The sequence below is a fragment of the Lissotriton vulgaris genome, chromosome 2_1, assembly GCF_964263255.1.
Source record: "Lissotriton vulgaris chromosome 2_1, aLisVul1.2, whole genome shotgun sequence".
Classification (NCBI taxonomy): Eukaryota; Metazoa; Chordata; class Amphibia; order Caudata; family Salamandridae; genus Lissotriton; species Lissotriton vulgaris.
The window spans coordinates 1,386,831,971-1,386,851,450 of NC_141687.1; positions in this window are offsets into that span (position 1 = coordinate 1,386,831,971).

Genomic DNA, 19,480 nt, shown 5'->3' on the forward strand with positions numbered 1-19,480 from the left:
CACACAACTAATGGGTCGTCAATGTGGACTAAAACACAATTACTCCCAGCTGTCTTACGGGCCTGATTGAACTTAGTGGATCTTGCCTGTGCTTCCCCCCTCCTCTACAATCAACAGACTTTCTCTTCCCCATTTCAAATCCTTGACCTGGAATTTGCTGGTGTAATAAGAACGCAACCACGTGTATCTTAAATCCAACCACACAAAAAAACCATGTTGGGGCACATGCATCAAGCCCACATTTTGTGATTTCTAAATAGTGAATTTTATCGATTTGCTATTTAGAAATCGCAAAATGCAATGCATTGTCGCAAAAAAAAAGTGATTCCTTAAAATTCCTTCATTGTGACTCGCAATTTGCCAGTTGCAATTACGGAATTGGGTCCGTAGGAATCAATGGGAATTGCATGCGCAATTTGCAAGTTCTCCATAGGTACTTGCATATTGCGCATGCAATTTCAAGGGTGCAAGGGTTCCAAATTGATACTCTGTTGCACACCTGTAATTCCCCTTTTTCCACATGTTGCACACACACATGCCCCACATATATGTGTAATATGTGACTTGGAAAAATGCACTTTAGTGCATTTTTCAAAGCAATCACAAATGACCATCAACTTTAGTATCCCACAAGATGGGGTCTCCAAGACACTGCTCACATCGACACCAGATGATGGGGTCCCAGAGACTGGTGTGCGACTCGGGAAAGGGGCTGCATGCCCTCTCTCCCAAACATAAGTCCTGGCCATGGGGTATGGGTTCCATGAGTCTTCTAAGGGGCTGGGTAGGGGTCCAGATGTACCCCTTTCCTAATTAGCAATATAGAATCAGAGGGAAGGGGTCCCTGAAGCCTCACGAAGGTTTGGGGGAGAGGCCTGCATGCCCCCTCCCCAAATTAACACAATCAGCCGTGGGTGGTTTGGTCCCTGGGGCTCCTAAAGACTCAATAAGGAATACTGCATGCCCCCTTTCCTAACTATCACAGTCCACCCTTGAAGATGGGGTGCCTGGAGCTTGTGTAAGGCTGCATGCCTCCTCATCTGTAAAATTAAAAAATGGTTAACCCACGGGCTGAAATTATAAAAGCAAGGACGGCATTTTTCTGGTGCTGCAGATCTGTGGATCCACAGTGCTGAGTAGAAAAATCAACTTTTTGGTCCCTGTGGGACCCCCCACCTGGATTAGGGGGGCAGAGCATCCCTTCCAGTCTCCCTATACATTTTTTTTTTAATTCTCCAGGACAGGGGACTGAGTCCCTGAGTCTTAAAATTACTGCTACCACATCTATGGTAATGTACTGGTAGCCAATTAAATCTTCTCTTAAGATCTTTCAATTAGGTGGCTTTTCCACAGTGTGAAATATACAAAGGCCCAGATTTATGAAGAGCTTATGGCACTATTGTGTCACGCAAGGTGATGCTAGGCAATGTAAGCCCCTAAGTCATACTTATATTTGGGGTGGGCGGAGCTCATGGAGTTATATTCTGTGAAATTCCTCAAAGCAGCACAAAAACCATGAAATTCTACAGAGCTCTGCTCACTCGCAGTGACGACTCAAGGAGTTCCCACTAAGCAGGCTCAATGGTCACAACTGCTAATCTCATTACAGCTCAGTGGCGGCTGGTGACATTTGAAGGTGGTGGGCGTGAATGTTTTGTATGAGTGCCCCGGAGGCGAGAGCGTGTAGCGAGTGAGTCCAGCCACCATTTGGTGGGGTTCGAGGAGATTCTCCTCAAACCCCTTCCCTCACCCCCGAAAAAAGAGCACGCAAATGGTGCATTTAAGTAAATTTGAGGAAGCAAGAGAGTTGATAAAGCAATTGTGAAAGTGTAGTTATGGCATAAATAAAGAGACCCTGAGCGATAATCCCTATTAACAAGCCCTAATCCTTAGCCATAAACACCAACCATGAGCCCTAAACCATAAAATGAAGCCTTAAACCCCATTGCCCAGCCTTAAGTCCTAATACCTAGCCATAAACCCCAACTCTAAGCCACAAACACTAGCCCAAAACCCTTATGCCTAGCCCTAAACCCGAGCCCAGCTCTAAAGCCTATCCCGAACCATAAACCCCATTCCTCACACCTAAAACCCCCTCCTGTGGCTCTCGTATGCAACATACCTCCCGACCCGCCAAACCATGTTAGAACTAGCTGGAACACCCCCAAATTCGACACCCAAATCACGTAAAAACGCATTACCGCGACTAGGCCTCAAAATCGTGTCCAACTCACAATCACAAAATAAGCACTTCCCCTGCTTCAATCCTCATCACACTTGCAGGGAACATAGTTCCAGCAATTCCCAACAACCTCACCAAGCCACAACTTCCTCGATCTACCGGAACGGGTACGACTTTTCTCCCGAATTTACCCCACACCCCACATTCAAAAACATCCAAAATTCAACCAAACTTGCCTCAAACCTTGCCCTAATCCTTAGCCTTGAACAGAAAGTAGGAGGAAAAGAAAAACAGGAAAACAGGGACAAAGAAGAAGGGATGCAAAATAAGCGATAAGGGTGAGAGTTGTGGAGAAAGAGGAGCGTGGAGGAATAACAGTTAGACAACGTTGGCATTTGACAGCCTGGCATAATGTTCTTAAGAAAACTTTGTCCCCACATGTTTTTTAACATGTTAAGTACAAGTTCATTGACGGACCCACACACGACTGACACTCCTCAGAAAGAAGGTCGGTAACAAGAAAAGCCAAGGACTGGAAACGTGGTGTCCGGAGAAACCGCATGTCAACTCTTGTGGACAAAGTAGATTCCCACGTGACAACTGCTGGCCACATCGTGCATCCAGGCCCCTTGAAAACCTTGTGCTGTCTGTTCCCTCGGGTCGGAAGAGGCCGTCATGAAGACTTTCCTTTTAAAGGTCTGCTGTCTCAGAGTGCAGCACCCTGCAATCCATCAGGCCTTCTCTCTAGCTCTCTGCATATTGTCTGGGCCTTCGTGGTGGCGCTGAGGCAACACTTGGGCCACCGTGGCTATAAAAGGAACTGTACAACGAGCGCCTGACTCACCTTCCTGGCCCACTAGAACACTCCCTGCAAACAACCATGCCAGAGTCGGCATTTCAGACATCCCGGGTTTGCAGGCCTTGAGGCCTGGGTCTCGGATGAAAGATTTGCACCTCGCACACAGTCATGAATCCTTGCGCCGAAACACAGACCTGTCTCTGGTCATCTGAAATAAAGCATTCTCTGTCTTCAAACTAACACCAAAAATTACAGTCTTCAAACTTAGTTTACCTGTGGGAAATAATAAAGCGGCTGCTGTTTTGACAGAGAAAGTGTGCGTGTATTCATGAGTGGTTTGAAAATTATCAGACTGGGACCGGAAATAGCGAAAAAGGCGCCCGGCGTCCTTACCTGAGTTTCTACGCTTCCTGTTCTTCATGATGACCAGGAGGCTGCCACTCCTGTGCCACTGCAGCCTGCTTGACTCCCGCCTGGCGCCGTTTTCAAATTCATTTCTTGCAGGCAGGACTGCACGCACACAGGACTACAGTAGCCAATCCTGACGCTGCCCTCTTTAGAGGAGAGTATCAGGATTGGGCTGAGCACAAAAAAAACGCCGCCCTTTTTACAAGCAATGGGGACTGTTGCAAATGCTAACCCCGTACTCTGCAGTGCTTGCTTTTTGAAAATCCATTTTGTTTTCTTGCTGCATAAAGGCAGTCGGGCAAACGTCGCATGCGCAGTGCGCACTGGCACTCCAGCGCCACCCAGTGTCTGCAGACAGTATACTGACACATAAGTGAAGCGCTTGACACCACGGCCGCAGCAGGGCAATAATTATCGGACAATTTATTCGAGCGGCGCGTTAATTTATAAAACTTTTATTAACGTGCCGCTTGAATAAATTGCCCGATAATTATTGGTGGGGCAACGCCCCACCGCCCAAATGGAAAAACCGCCACTGGTAGATTGGACGAGTGCGGCGTGCAGGGTACCTACCTATGTACCTGAGTTATTTCAGTATCTTCCTCCCTGGGTCTGACTGGTGCTGGCGAATTCCTTCTTGCAAGGGCCCTTATGTGCTTCGTCGTCATTATCCTGTCAGGAGCTGTCAGCCGGGTTCACGAATATGTGAGGAGTCAAAGACAGTCCCGAGCCTGCAGAAGACTGGAGTTGGCTCCCATCAATATTAACAAGTATAAATCCCGCGAAGATTGAATAATGCCGGGATACCTTGGGTAAAGCAGCAATACCGTTTAAACTTTGTTCCTGGAATACAAATGGTTTTAAAACACTAATTGAGGATGTAAATGTTGTAGGATTTAAAAAAATGTTTGACCAATTAATGTTGCAAGAAACATGGAACATGTGTAGCGAACCATTGATTGGCTATTTTGAATATTCAATTGTGGCATCCAGGGAGGTCGTTTTTGGTCGGCCATGTGGTGGTCTCCCTATATACGTTTCGTTAAGTCTTGATGTTGAACACTTTGAGATTTGTCTATTTAAGTTCGTAAAAAAGGGTTAGATCATTGCAATTTATTCAGTTATGGGAAACAGTGAAAGTGCTATATTATGATCACATGGATTCACTGATGATCATTTCAGGGGTCTTTAGTACTCATCTCGTTCAGTATAAAAACCTTGAAATTCAGTCAGAATTACTAGCTCAATGGACTAATTGTGAGTTTATCAAATATAACCTAACAATTTTGCATGATAGAGAGCATATACCGACATTTAACAAAATCGGTAGCTCCTCTATAATCGACTACACAATAATGTCAGATAAACTTTCTGATTTAGTCCAAAGCTATTAGGTAATTCCAAGGATTGAGAGCGACCACAATCCCCAAGTTATTTCCTTTGACTTCCCATTCAATCATTTGCCAGAATCAAGAATATTAAGAACTGCGTCCACAGCTTACAATCTTAAAAGGCTGATATGGAGCGATAAAATTGAGAAAGATATTTTGGAATTCCTATCTCAACTTATTCTTGAGGCTCAAGTAGCTAAGTCTAAAGGGAACTCAATGGTTACTCCTTGGTCGTCCCTATGCAATTCTCTTTTGCATACATTTTCTAAACAGGAACCCTCTGGGGGTACTTTTACCTTAAAACCGAAGAACCCAGGGTGGTATTCCCCTCGCTTATTGTATTTGAAAAGAACTCAATAAAATTATAAGAACACTGTATAGAAAAGCGAAAGGGACATTGTATTTTTCTATGTCACTTTAAAATAGAGACCTAAAAAGGGGATACAAGAACGAAATTTGGATGGCCAAACAGACGTCCTATGAAGGGATTTGGTCCAAAGTACATTACGCATGTAAGTCCAAAGACTCAGGACTATTCTGGGGTATTATAAATAATTTAGAAAATGGTGATTTTAGAAGTAATAGTGCCAACATTGATAAATAAAGTTGGGTAAACTTTTTTAAAAATTTAAAAATAGCTTCCCATGGCCCACAGTGCGATGAGGTGGAAGGTTACCAAGACTATTGCAAATTGGAACCAGCGGAAGGGCATCTTCTCCCTAGTCCCAGTGATTCATTATGCTCCCCTGATATTGTGCCATGGTCGGTTGATAAAGTTAAAAAAGTCTTAATCAAGATTCGGTCTAATGGAGCGCCTAGCCCTAATGGTATTCCTAATGCCATCTTTAAAGCTAAAATATTGAATTGGCCAGAGTTATTAACGCTCCTGTTTAATGATGTTCCTAAATCTGGTTGTATCCCGGATTCATGGCAGGGAAGCATTATTCAGCCAATTTATAAAAGCGGACCCCAGGACAATCCTGCAAATTATTGCTTAATAACCCCCACCAACGTTGAAGGGAAAATATTTGCAAGTTGTCTGTTAGATGATTTAGAATCATGGGCACTAAGAGAAAAACTGATCCCAAATTTTCAAACGGGTTTTAGAAAAGGAGAATCAACTCTTACTAACTTGATTTTATTGACATTATTAGGCGAAAGAGCAAAATATAGGATACAAAAATTGTACATCTGTTTCATAGACCTAAAAGCCACCTTTGATTCTGTCCCCAGAAACATTCTTTGGCTAAAATTAATTAAATGTGGTATATCGGAAACTCTTTTAAAGATGATCAAACTTATATATACCAATACTTGGGTTCAGACCAAAATTGGGGACGGTAGACATACTACCCGTCGCCTTGAAACTAATGTAGGTTTGAAACATGGATGTGTTCTGGCTCCTTGCCTTTTTAATCTATTTATGTCTGATCTTCTAGCCCATTTTAATGATGTTATTTCACACTCCCCTTCAGTGATGGGTAAAGAGGTTAAATATTTACAGTACACAGATGACACTATTTCACTTAGTCAAACAGTTATAGGGTTAAAACGACTAATAAAATCCTTTAACATATATGTTATTCAAAATGGTTTGACAAGTAATACAATAAAAACAAAAATAATGACAATAGGGAAAGGCAAACCGGGGGTTAAGGATTGGAATATTAAAAGTTTGACTATAGATTGTGTAAAAACATATAAATATTTGGGAATCACTTTCGATGATGGTTTGACATTTAGGCAGCATTTTAATAATTTAGAGGCTAAAGGTACGTCACTTACCTTTGCCTTTAGAAAACTGAGAGATAATTTATTATGCCCTAATTACGACCACTTGCTGAAGGTCATGAGAGCAAACCTCATCCCATCCTTGAACTACGGTTCAATAATCTTTCGAGGTAAGGATGCAAAACTTCTTGATGATATAGAAGCAAGGACGTATAAATCAGTTTTCAGGATTCCTAGACAGATTCCTCGTGCCAACTTAAGACTGGAATTCGGTTTAAGGAAACTGTTATTGGTCCGACAAGCAACATTCTTAAAAACCTTATTGGCACTTTCTCGATCTGATGAGGGCTCTTTAGCAAATATGTGCTGGTGTGAGATTTTGAAGGGCGATTATTCAAGTAGTTGGAGTTATTATTTATCTAAGTGTCTATTTAATTTTGAATGCTCAAAAATTTGAAGATGAAGTGAGGAGTAAAATGGTTTATAAAAAATCAATTAATTTAACCATTGCTCTGCTCTCAGAAATAATGGATAAAAATGAACTGAGGAAAAAAAACACTTCTGGTCTATAGCTAACTCCCTTGATAAAATGTTAGTTCAACCTTATCTGCTTTTTCATTTCAAACCTCTGATTAAAAGGAAATGTATGCTATTAAGGTTTGGCAATTACCCAACTAAAGATGCAATCCCAAAATGGGAGCATAAATGGTCATCGAACATTTGTAGGCTTTGTGGGCTATGTGAGGAAACTTTGCAGCATGTAGTAACTCATTGTCCAAATATGCTGCAGGAGCGGAAATCGGTTTTAAAGCCCATCTTTAAAGAAATAGGAGTCATAACGTGTAGAACTGCAATTATATACTGTTTACATGGCGTCAATATTCATTCTATATATCAATTTGTGCGGTTCATCTTCATAGTGGAAAAGAAATTACATAATGTTGAGATCTTGGGTAAATGATATATCTGTAAGGGTAATGATATAATGATTTTTAATGTTTTTAGGTGGGCTGTACTATTGTATTTTTTTAATTCATTTTGAAAAAGTAAAATTTTTTGTACTATGGTTGGCACTTCATTTTCTTTGATTTTAAAGATTAGAGCGGAGGCACTTCTTCCACGAAAGGAGTTTTTTATTATCCATTATTTGTAATGTAATAAATCACATTCAATCTTTTTGCTGCTAGCATAAGGCACTTTTAGTTTTGCCGTTGGAAAGATTTAACGCACTTTATATCTTGTTGCTAATAGCTGAAGTCGCTTTAACTTCGTTGCTGAGAATCTAATGCACTTTGTATCTCGCTGCTAACTGCATAAGACACTTTAGCCTTGTTGTTGAAAATTTAAAGCACTTTAATATCTTGCTGCTAATAGTTACATACAATTTGTTGAAATGTTAATAATTGTTTGTTTCTCTTTTTTCCTGCTAATTGGCACTGAAAAATTACTAATATTTTCCGCTAGCACAATGCTCATTAGTTTAGGTGCTGTGAGCACATCGCACTTTATTCAGTTATGGTTAACTGGTACTGACAAATGGACAAATTTGTTTTTAGCACAATGAATTTTAGTCTGTAACTGGAAAATTGCTAATTATGTTGTTTAACTAATGTTAAGGCATTGTACCTGTATATGTTCAATCAGACCTGATGCTTCATTTGTATTTTCTTTTTTTTGTAATGATTTTAATTAATCAACAAATAAATAAATTACTACTACATTATCCTGTGGCTCTTTGTTTTTTGCCCTGCTGTGCTAGGAAACAAGAAAGGGAAAACTAGCCCAAACCGTCCCTTTTAAAGGACTTCCGTTCCTTCCCGCCGAACAGCTACCTGGGGGGAGACGTCACACATTGCTCTGCTGTGGCACATCACCACTGGGGTAAACCGGTGGGAAATTGCCATCTTGTGAGCATGTGCCACAGTGTAAGAGCGTGCGTATGCTCCCATGACCTGAAACGCCGGCCTGATGCAAAGAGTACCGGTACTCTCTAGGTAACAGAGAATTACTGGTACTCTATGTGGGGGGGAGTGCTAGCACTCAGTAGCGGTGAGTACATGGCCATTTAATGCACTGGCAAGGACACAATTACCACATTACTAATTTTTGATCCTCAAGCTCAGGGCATGACTGGCAGTAGCGATCATTGGGTGTTTCCGGAGGCTAGAAGGGTGGGGTCCAGTTCTGCAGCGATGGGGTCGGTTTTGTTACTGGGGGCCGGTATTGCAGCAGTACTCTAAACACACTTATTTTAGTTCCAATAGTGATAATTCACATGCAATAGTCATTTACAGTCAAAAGAGTAAACATTAAAAAATGACCATATCTGATCATCTGGAGAAAGTTCGAAAGGTCCGGGGTCATCGTTTTTCATCAGAAAATAGATTTTTTGCACTGTAGAAAAAATCATTCAAAACGTCAACTGGTTTGTGCCTCATGTTGAATAACCACTTTTTAAAGCCTCACAGTGACCAAAACTGCTATTTTTCAAGACTTTTCCTCTCCTACTCAGAGCTTCTATTTCAACTAATTTCAAGCAGGAAAATGACTCTAAACACACTTATTTTAGTTCCACAAGTGATAATTCACATGTTAGTCTAGTGCAGGGGTCTCCAACCTTTTCTGTAGTGAGAGCTAATTCTGCTCAAGAAAAGTCCTGCCGAGCTACTAGCATATTTTATCACTGCAAAAGGCTAATGATATGTATTAACATTACACTATGACCACCCTAAGAAAGATTTATCAGGAGTCGCCACCCAAACATTTCAGATGAAGTTATAAGCAGAAAGCTAGGAAAACGTTTATCAATATTGAATGCTTATAATCAACTAAAATTCAAATCATCACAATCTGCATGCCACAGAGGGTACTACCACAGCTGTAGGTCTCCAACTCATATTGAATTATCATTCAGCTAACAACTTTAAATGTGTTTTAGAATTGTAATATTTTGTCTTCATTAGCATATTAGTTTTTAAAAATACACATATTTTTCTATCAAAACCACTTTCCACTTTCCAGCAATCAAACTCAATTTTCCAAAAGAAAAACATTTTCAGAAAAAGCATAGTTTTCATTGTTAGAAAATACAGTCCCTAAACATCAGCTTTTCGTTTTTATTGAGTACCGCCATGTAAAAATGCCAGGGATGGACAAATTCAGCTTCAAATACCCAGGAATTGAAATCATAGGCCATGCTTGCTCACCATAACACTATTAATGCATCAGTTATGCTAATAATGCCCACCATTAAACCGGGACTACCACTGTGCCACAGCTGGGTGCCCAACATATATCAATTATGGACATTATTATGGGAGAAGCGGTTGCCACTGTGTCAGGAATGGCTAAAAGCAAGCCAGTCATGCTCTTAATATGTCAGTGATGGCAGCAAGTATGTAATTACTAGACTTGTATGCCCAAAATAGTCAAGGATGTAATATTATGGCAATAGCACAATTATACCATGAACAAGCACAATTGCGTCAAAGATTATACTCTTATGATGGGGACCAGCATACATATTCGGCAGCCTTTGACACTAGGAGTAGCTTTAAGGAACAAACACTGTTTATTAGGGAAGGACAATATGTCACACACCCACACAAAAATGAATATGATGCTTCTAATTTTCTGTGCCCTGGATGCATCCTCTCTTACCTCAGCTCTTTGGTTGATCATGCTCCCAACTAACACATTTTCACTCTACTTCTTGCAGTCACACACTTTGGTGGGTCAGCCCTGGTTACTGTTCGCACTATTCTTTGATGTCAAATACAGTGCGACTGATCGAGCAGGGCAGATTACATGGCCAATCTCCTTCTTAGGTAGATTTAAAGTGGATAAAGGTGGCTCATGTGACAGACACATAGGCCAACACCATAGCCTGCACATGCTTCAACACCCTCCGCATACTTTGCAAGACCTTTAAATGGATCTCTCCCGAATCCAGGAAGACCGTCAACCATGCACTCACCACCAGCAGTCTGGACTACCGGAATGCCCTCTATGCCCGAATCAACAAATCTCTGCTCCACAAACTCCAGACCATCCAGAACGCTGCAGCCAGACTCGTCTTCAGCATCCCACGACAAGACCACATCATCCAGCACCTACTGGACCTCAACTGGCTCCACTTTGAAAAAAGAGTGACCTTCAAGCTGCTCACACACACCTACAACGCCCTCCACACACCGGACCCTAAAACCTCAACGAAAGAATCTTCTTCTACGCCTCCAAGAGAAACCTCAGCTCTGCTGATCAGGCCTTGGCTGAAATCACCCGCATCCACAGAGCCAGAACAGGAGCCAGATCCTTCACCTACATCAATGGCAAGACCTGGAACAAGCGGCCCTTCAGCATCAGACGAAGCCCCACATTGAAAACATTCAGGAAGAGCCTCAAGACCTGGCTTTTCGAATTACCAGAGCTGCCCAAATCCTCCCTCCAGCGCTTTGAGACCCTCACAAGTGAGCAGTGCACTTTATAAATCCCTGATTGATTGATTGATAGGCAGAGTGTGTGTTTGAGTGTTATCAAGAGGTCCTGCAATTGATTTGGCTGTCTGTAACTCTTACGGGTAATGAAACGAGCAGTGCTGCCTTCTTTAATATACACAGAGTCCCTGAGATCAGATTGATTTGTCTTCACCTTTGAGAGCTACTTTGAGGGTGCTGGTGAGCTACCAGTAGCTCTCGAGCTACTGGTTGGAGACGCCTGGTCTAGTGGTTATAATACTCCCATTTCTGCCATCCTCTGGGGTGGTAGGGTAAAGCGCTTGTCTTAGGCTGGATTGGGAACCCAAAGCAATAGATTCCTTTCCTGTTGTTCCTGCCTCTGCTGCTGCATTTCGCTCTGGTTGTCGCTGCTGGTCTGGGTTCTCTCCCCAAGGATGTATCTTCAGGGGGGTTTGTATGCGGTGAAGCTCCCAATCATATTTTGCATTCGGTTTGGTTCTGCAGCAAGTGCTCATCTGTGTTCATGCTTTCAGGCCGGGAGTTGGTACAGTTAAAACATTTTGGCAGCAGAGACTAAGGGCCCGATGTAGGTAGGGCTTTACCGATCGGTATCGGCCGAAAATACCGATTTTTGGCCCTTACCGATCGGTAAACAGCCATCGAGATGTAGGGACCCAAAAACAGAACGAATCGGATAGAAAACCGATTCGGAATGTGTAACGATTGTGAAAGAATCCGATACGTACATACCGAAAATCGGATATGTAACGAATCGAAAAAACACCGATTCGGTTACAAAGACCGAATCGGTCCATGTACCGATTCGTTAGTGACACCGAATCGGAAATTCACCGATTCGGTCCTACTACCGATTCGTTAGTGACACCGATTCGGAAAATCACCGATTCGGTCCTACTACCGATTCGTTAGTGACACCGATTCGGAAAATCACCGATTCGGTCCTACTACCGATTCGTTAGTGACACCGAATCGGAAAATCACCGATTCGGTCCATGTACCGAATCGGAAAAAATACCGATTCGGACATGATCCGAATCGGAAAACATGCCGATTCGTATGAATCTCCGATCGGGAAATTCCCCGATTCCGACAGTTGGGGAGATGTAGGGAGGCACAGAAACACCGAAATCGGCTCAAAATCGGTAGAATTCACTCGGTATTTACCATGGATTGCAATCAGGTGGTAACCAACTCCAACCCATATAAACAGTCCCAAAATGCATTGCAACTTGCAGGATGGCAGCTTTCTATGTCATTGCGAGGCGGCTACGGCTACAGCAGGAAGGACAGAGGGAATGGCTAAGAAATGAACAGGTCTACAGACAGAGGATAACCCTGTTCATGCTCACTGAGGCTGAGATCCTACAGAGATACAGGCTGGACTCTGACACCATACTTGAGCTCATCAGGGACCTTAAGCCATACTTGGACCACCACACCCCAAGGGCACACGCCATCCCTGCGCACGTCCAGGTGCTATGCAGCCTACACCTGGTAGCGTCTGGCAGCTATCAAAGTGGAGTAGCAGCAGCAGGAGGGGTGAGCCAGAGCAGCCTGTCAAGGTTCTTCCACATATTCCTTGACGCCATGATAGACAGGATGGACCAATACATCTCATTCCCTGCAACCCACGCAGAACTGCTACAAACCAAAGCGGACTTCTACCAGATGGCACACTTTCCCCAAGTCATCGGTTGCATAGATGGCACGCATATTCCGATTTGCCCACCAGCGGACACCGAATACATATACCGCAATCGGAAATCTACACACACCATCAACGTGCAGGTGATCTGCAATGCCAAGTGCACCATCACAGACCTGGTAGCAAAATTTCCAGGAAGTACCCATGACTCATATATATTCCAACAGAGCGGCATATATGCACGGCTGATGGCTGGCGATTTTGGAGAAGGATACCTCCTAGGTGAGACACATCATCAGACCCCCATAACACATAGTAGGTAGGTGTAATACATGTATGCATGTGTCTAATGTGACCCCTTTCTCTTCCAGGCGACAGTGCATATGCCCTCCGCTCATTCATACTCACCCCCTACCTCAACCCCTCCACACCCAGCCAAAGGAGGTATAACCGGGCCCACATACGCACCAGGAATGTTGTTGAACGGACCTTTGGCATCTGGAAAAGTAGATTCAGATGCCTGCACAAGAGTGGAGGTGCAAGGCAGTATACCCCCATCACCTGCTGCAAGATCATAGCTGTATGTGCAATGTTACACAACCTTGCGGTCAAGAAGGGCACTGAGGTGGAGTTGTCTGACTACGAGGACTATGACGACGACGAAGCTGTGCCACTGACACAGCCAGCTGGGGTGTGTACGCCATGTGATGGCAGATACAGACGTGAGGAGATCACTGAGAACTATTTCTGACTGAGTACAGATGCAAAGACAGCTAAATGTTGCTTGGAAAAAAAAAGTTTTAATAATGATGCACCACAGTTACAGCACTGATGTGCATCAAATAATGGAGATTGTTAACGAAAATAAAGTCCAGGGTTCTGGTGTGCTCATCCCCCCTTGCCAGCCTATTTTTTGGCCCGCTTTCCAGACCCACTGGGGTGTCCCTCGGCCCCCTCCGAATGGCCAGCAGCATCAGCGGATCGCCTGGTGCTCCTCCTTGGCTCTGAAGCAGCGCTGGCCGGGCTGCTGCGGCTGCTGCTGTCTCCAGCATCACCCAGGTCCAGGGCAGGATTGGAGGCGGCGTTTGATATTAACATGGCCTCCATGGCCGTGGTGATCCTGGCCATCCCCCTAGTCAGCTCAGCTGTATGCTGACTGAGTGCCGATTCCTGATTTGAGCTGCGATGGCACAGCTGTGCGGTCGCCGCTGCAAGGCGGGCCATGGCCCGGTTGAGCACCCGGGCATCCCTCCTGCGCGCAACCTCATGCTCCTCCTGCCTGGCAGAGGAGTGGGTGATGGCAGTGGTCAGCCTGCCCAACCCTGCTGCCACCTCCTTGTTGCTGTCCACAACAGCCTGGAACCCCTTCACCAACTCCCCCATCTGCAGGTTGTGCTGCAGGAGCTGGCGTTGGCAGGCCATGGTGGATTTGGCCTGTTGGCGCTGGATTTTTACCATCTGGCCCTCCAGGCCCAGGAACACACTGCCCTCCCGTGCTGGTGCAGCAGTGGTGGTGGTGGTGGCACGGCGTCTGGCACTGCTGCCTCCGGCCTGCTGAGTGGGCTGGGGTGCCACTGGTGGTGGTGTGGTGCTGGCCGGTCCCGGAGCCCCTGCTCCCACGACAGGTTGGACGGGTGGCAAGGCCACGGTTGTGGCAGGAGCTGTTGTCGGCGGAATGGTCTGCCTTGTAGGGGAGTTGTATGGTGAACATTGCAAGGGGGGTGAGCTGGGCAGTACTGGGGAGTGCACTGCCTGGAAATCAATCACCAGGACTCCCTCCATTCCAAGCCCTGGGGTGTCTCCTTCCTCATCCTCATCCTCCTCCTCCTGGCCAGGCTGGCTGGTGCTCGGCCCTGCCACTGCAGTATTTGAAGTCGAAGCTCCCTCTGCTGCCACAGTGGTGCTGCCTGATGTTGCCCCTAGGTACAAAGAAGCATTTGTAAACTGAGTGCCGATGTATTACAATCAGTACAATTATGGCATTCCACATGTCCTTGCATCTCCTTACACCGTGTCACACTGTTTCCTGTCTTGTGATTCTGCACTGACATATTTGGCTAACTTCTGCTGACTACATGTACCATGATGCTTGTCTCTTGTATGTTGGTGACAGTACAGTGCTGGTGTTTGCCTATGCATTGTGTCTAATGGGGAGGTGTCTGGTAGGGTGTGTCATGATGCGCATGCTTCTTACCTGTAGCTGTGGCCATCGCAGTGCTGTCCAGGGTCCCGATCCCTACGATGCTCGCCCTCTCGATGGTGCTGGAGACAATTTCCTCCAGCTCGGTGAGGGGTGGCGCCGGGTTCTTGCCTCCTCCGGTGTGTCCAGCCTGCCTTTGGAGGTCGGCCAGCTTCCTCTTCGTGAGGCTGCGGAGGTCATAAAACCTTTTCTTGAGTTCCTCAATGGACCTGGGGGTGACTCCAGCAGCATTGACCTTCTGGGCGATGTCGGCCCACAATCTCCTCTTGGTGCTGTCTGGCACGTTGAGGGACAGCTTGCCAAAGAGCTGGCGGTGCACCCTCACCACCTCCTCAACCAGCACCTGAAGTTCTGTGGTGGTGAATTTGGGCTTCCTCTTTTGGGAGGACTTCTGGCTTCCTGCCTGATCTGCCATATTCTCCTGCTCCTGCTCAGTCTGCAACCTCCTTCTCCCACTGCTGCTAACTGTGTGTTGGGCTCAGGCAGGCTTTCCAGAAACTTCTAGAAACTTCTTAATTGGCTGCACCTGCCAGGGTTGCCACTCCCTGTTTGGGTGGGGGAGGGGGAGCCACCTCATTGGCTGAATCGCCTATTGCCGATTCGGCTTTTACCGATTCGGTAAAATCCGAATCGGTAAAATCCGAATCGGTATTATCCGAAATCGGTAAAAGCCGAATCGGTTCATGCAATGCATTCCTATGGGCTTTTTCGCCATGGGTCTATGATTGCCGATTCGGTTTTTACCGAATCGGCTTTTACCGAATCGGTATTCGCCGAATCGGAAATATCCGATTCGGTGGTAGCCGATTCGGTGTTTTCCGATTCGTTGTTGGCCGATTCGGTAATTTCAGATTCGGACCGAGCTGAATCGGAACGTACCGAATCTCATTACCGATGCCGACCGAATCGGTTTTCAATCGGTATTTTTTTCCTACATCTCGTTTTCCGATTTCAGAATACCGATTCGGCCCGCCTCGGTATTTTGAAATCGGAAAATCGCGTTTACCTACATCGGGCCCTTAGTGATCTGGGCTAGCAGGCCTTTAAAAGATCACAGATGGAAGCAAATAGGGTAGTCTCTCTAACGACTGTAGGGCGGATATTAGGATGGTAATTTCCTTGGCCGCTGGAGATTTATAAACTTTTTGGGTGAAAATTTGTCTTCAGTATTTTGCCATTTTGACGGTCTTATTAATGGTTTATGCAGCTCTCACATTTTCACCAGATGTGTTGTTTATTTTTGTATATGACAAGCAGATTAGTGTATACCATTCTGTTAGGCCATAACCAGAAAGATAAAGCATACTAAGGACTGTGGTACTGGTGGCCCTAAACATGGAATGCTTACCCTACAGCAAACTCTTGTGTTCCAGTCATGTGCTGGAGGCCCTTGTCTCTGTGACACTCTTGGACCTGTGCATGCAGCAGATTATGTTCCCACTGGTGCTTCTTGTGTTAGGACTCAGGAAAGAGACTGATGCAGGCAGAGAAAATCAGGGTCAAACAAGTTAGGTTAGATGTGCTCTACAGCTGCACTAATTCTCCTCTACCCATCCTCATCACCAAACGGGCAGCTATGGCTATTAGAGCAAGGCAGAACAATGAAAGCAGGCCTGCCCAAGGTTTAGCTGTTCCTTGCTAGATGTTCAAGACATAGGGTGCGGGTTGATGTTGTGGTTACTCAGGGCCTAATGCATCCAATTAAAGAACGTGTGTTTGACCTCTCGGTCTCAACTTTAAATCCCAGGAGGTTCACTCAGCAGTCCATCCTTCTGAGGTCAATTAAATGAGTAACATTGACTTGGACAATAATATACATCATTCAGAGATGCCTGAGGGATAAATACACACTTTACTAATAAGTTCTCATCCAACATTTTTTCCTGTTGAGTGTGTGGTTCTACTGCCAATTGCCAATGATCATATTGGACTCCCTTTCTTTAATTCAGACCTACTTCATTTCCTTTACTACTATGTAAGGGTCCCCTTAGGGTACCCTTAGTATAGTGCAGGGTATTATTATTTTTTTTTTATTTACAAAGTTTTGTATAGTGCTTGCCTGACCGGAGGGTATCGGAGCGCTTCACAACAGTTACAGAGGAGAACAAATGAGAACAGAATATAATGCAGTAAGGGAGCAAAAGAGGCAGAACATATTGCAATAGGGTGGGACAATCTGGATGAGAGTCATGGTAAAGAGGATGTTGCAGAGTTCCGTTACAAGGATTTGTTGGCCTACTAACGAGAGCAGAGCATATTACAATAAGGCGAACAAAAGAGAGCAGAACATATTGCAGTAAAGTGTGACAATCCAGATTAGAGACATGGTAAAGAAGATGTTAAAGAGTTCAGTATCAGGGGTTTGTTAGCCCCCAGCTGGGAGAGGATCAGTGTCATTTTCAGCACTCCGACTGGTCCTATCTAATCGCTAAGGATCGATCGAGGAAAAGGATTTTGAGCTGACTTTTGAATTTAGAAAAGGAGGACAAAGTTCTGATGTGGGGAGGTTTAGAGTTCCATATTTTGGGCGCATATCTGTCGAAGGATCTGGTCGCGGGTTTTTTGTTTTCATGGTTTGAGCGGGATAAGAAGTAGGGTATTAGAGCTTCTAGGTTCCTGTGCTGACCTGCTTTTTTGAGTTTGGACACCAGATATTTGGGTTTGCCTGTGTAGAGGGCTTTGTGGGTGAGGCAGGCCGTCCTGAAGTTCACCCTCATTTCTATTGGTAGCCAGTTAAGTTCCTTGAGTACGTGAGAGATATGGTAACATTTCTTTATTCCAGTGACCATTCTGGCAGCCGCATTGAGAGTTGTTTTCAGCGGGGCAAGGTGTGTTTTTGCTATTCCCGAGAGGACTGCGTTTCCAAAGTCAAGTCTAGACAGCACCAATGCTTGAGTGGCTTCTTTGAGATCTTTGGTTGGAATGAAAGGTTTAATTTTATTTAGTAGCTTCATGTTAAGGAAGGCACTCTTGGCCGAAATTTTAATGTGTTTGCTAATGTCCAGTTTTGAGTCTAGTGTGATGCCTCATAATTTAACAGAGTCAGCCAGGGTGAGGTTTCCGTTGAGCGCATCATTCTATTTTAGCCACTCAACCATTTGTGGGTTCTCTTCTTTGTTCAAGATGAAGAGTAGTTCGGTTTTGTCCGTGTTCAGTTTTGAGTGGTTGCTTGACTGCCAACGTTGCACTTCCCTTAATGTTTCATTGAGTCTTTGGATGTCTTTAGCAGAGGATATTTCCAAGTATATTTGAGTATCGTCAGCATAAAGGTGAAAGGGGATATTAGCTTTTCTGAATAGGGTGGCGAGGGGTTCCATGTAAATGTTGAAGAGGAGAGGGGAGAGCACATGATCCTTGGGGGACTCCCCTCAAGACTGGCTGAAGTCGGATTCAAAGCTTCTGATTTTGATTCTCTGGGAGCGGTTGTGTAGGAATGAGGAGGACCACCTCATCTAGTCCAGCCCTTTCATCAAGAGCTTTGAGGAGAAGTTTGTGGTCAACTGTGTTGAATGCTGACGATAGGTCTAGAAGAATGAGGGGGCAGCATTGGTCTGAGTACAGAGATTTGTGTATATCATCAATTATGTTGAGGATTGCGGTTTCTGTGCTGCACCCTTTCCTGAATCCCGACTGATGGGAGTCGAGGAGGTTGGTATGTCCAGGTGTTGTATTAGTTGTTGGAGTACACATCTTTCTAGGATTTTAGAGAGAAGAGGAAGGTTGGAGACGGGTCTGAAGTTGTTTAGGTCATTTATATCCAGTCCTGGTTTTTTCAGCAGGGGGGACTTGTCCCACTTTCAAACAATCAGGAACGACTCCGGTTTTGAGGGAGCTGTTTATAATCCTACACCAGAGTGGGGCTAGGGAGAGTTTCAAGTTTTTGGTGAGTAAAGCAGGGAGAGGGTCTAGGGTGTGAGATGAAGGTTTAGAGGTATGGATAAGGTTGGCTATCTCTTTTTCTGGAATGGGCTGGAAAAGTGACCAGGGTTTAGTGTTGGGGCTGAGAGCACAACTAAGCCCTTCAACTGGGCTGCTAAGGGGAGGGGAGGAGCAGTTGGTGATTAGAGAGCGCTCAATCTTGGAGATCTTGTTTTTGAGGAAGGTGGCAGAGTTATCGCACCTTCCTTTGGAAGCCTGCCCCAGGGACGTCTCTGGTTTGGAGGTTTGCTGTCTGATGATCCTGAAGAGCTCCTTGGGTCTGTTTTTTGCGCCATCCTGTGCAGAGCGGAAATATACAGATTTCTTGTTCTTGATATCGCTGTTGTATGTCTTCCTGAGAGTTCTGAGTTGATCGCGGTGGAGGGTAGTGGGCAAGCTCCTTCAACGTCTTTCTGAAGCTCTAAGTTGTCGCCTTTCATCATTAATGTCGGAGTCGAACCAAGATCGGGACGGAATGGCTCAGTTTTTTCTATGTTTTAGAGGAGCTAGTTGATCCAGCAGGGTTACCATATTCGTGTTATAAAGTGAGGTGGGATCGTTTGTGGAGAGATCATTGTCGTTGGGTAGGAGCACCTTTAGCCTTTCTTCCATGATGTCCAGGGCGATCTGGTGAGATTTCGGGACCATTTGGGAGGGTCTTGCACAAGAGGCAGGGATAGGACTTTTTTGTTGATGTGGAATAGGATCATGTGGTGATCTGACTAGTC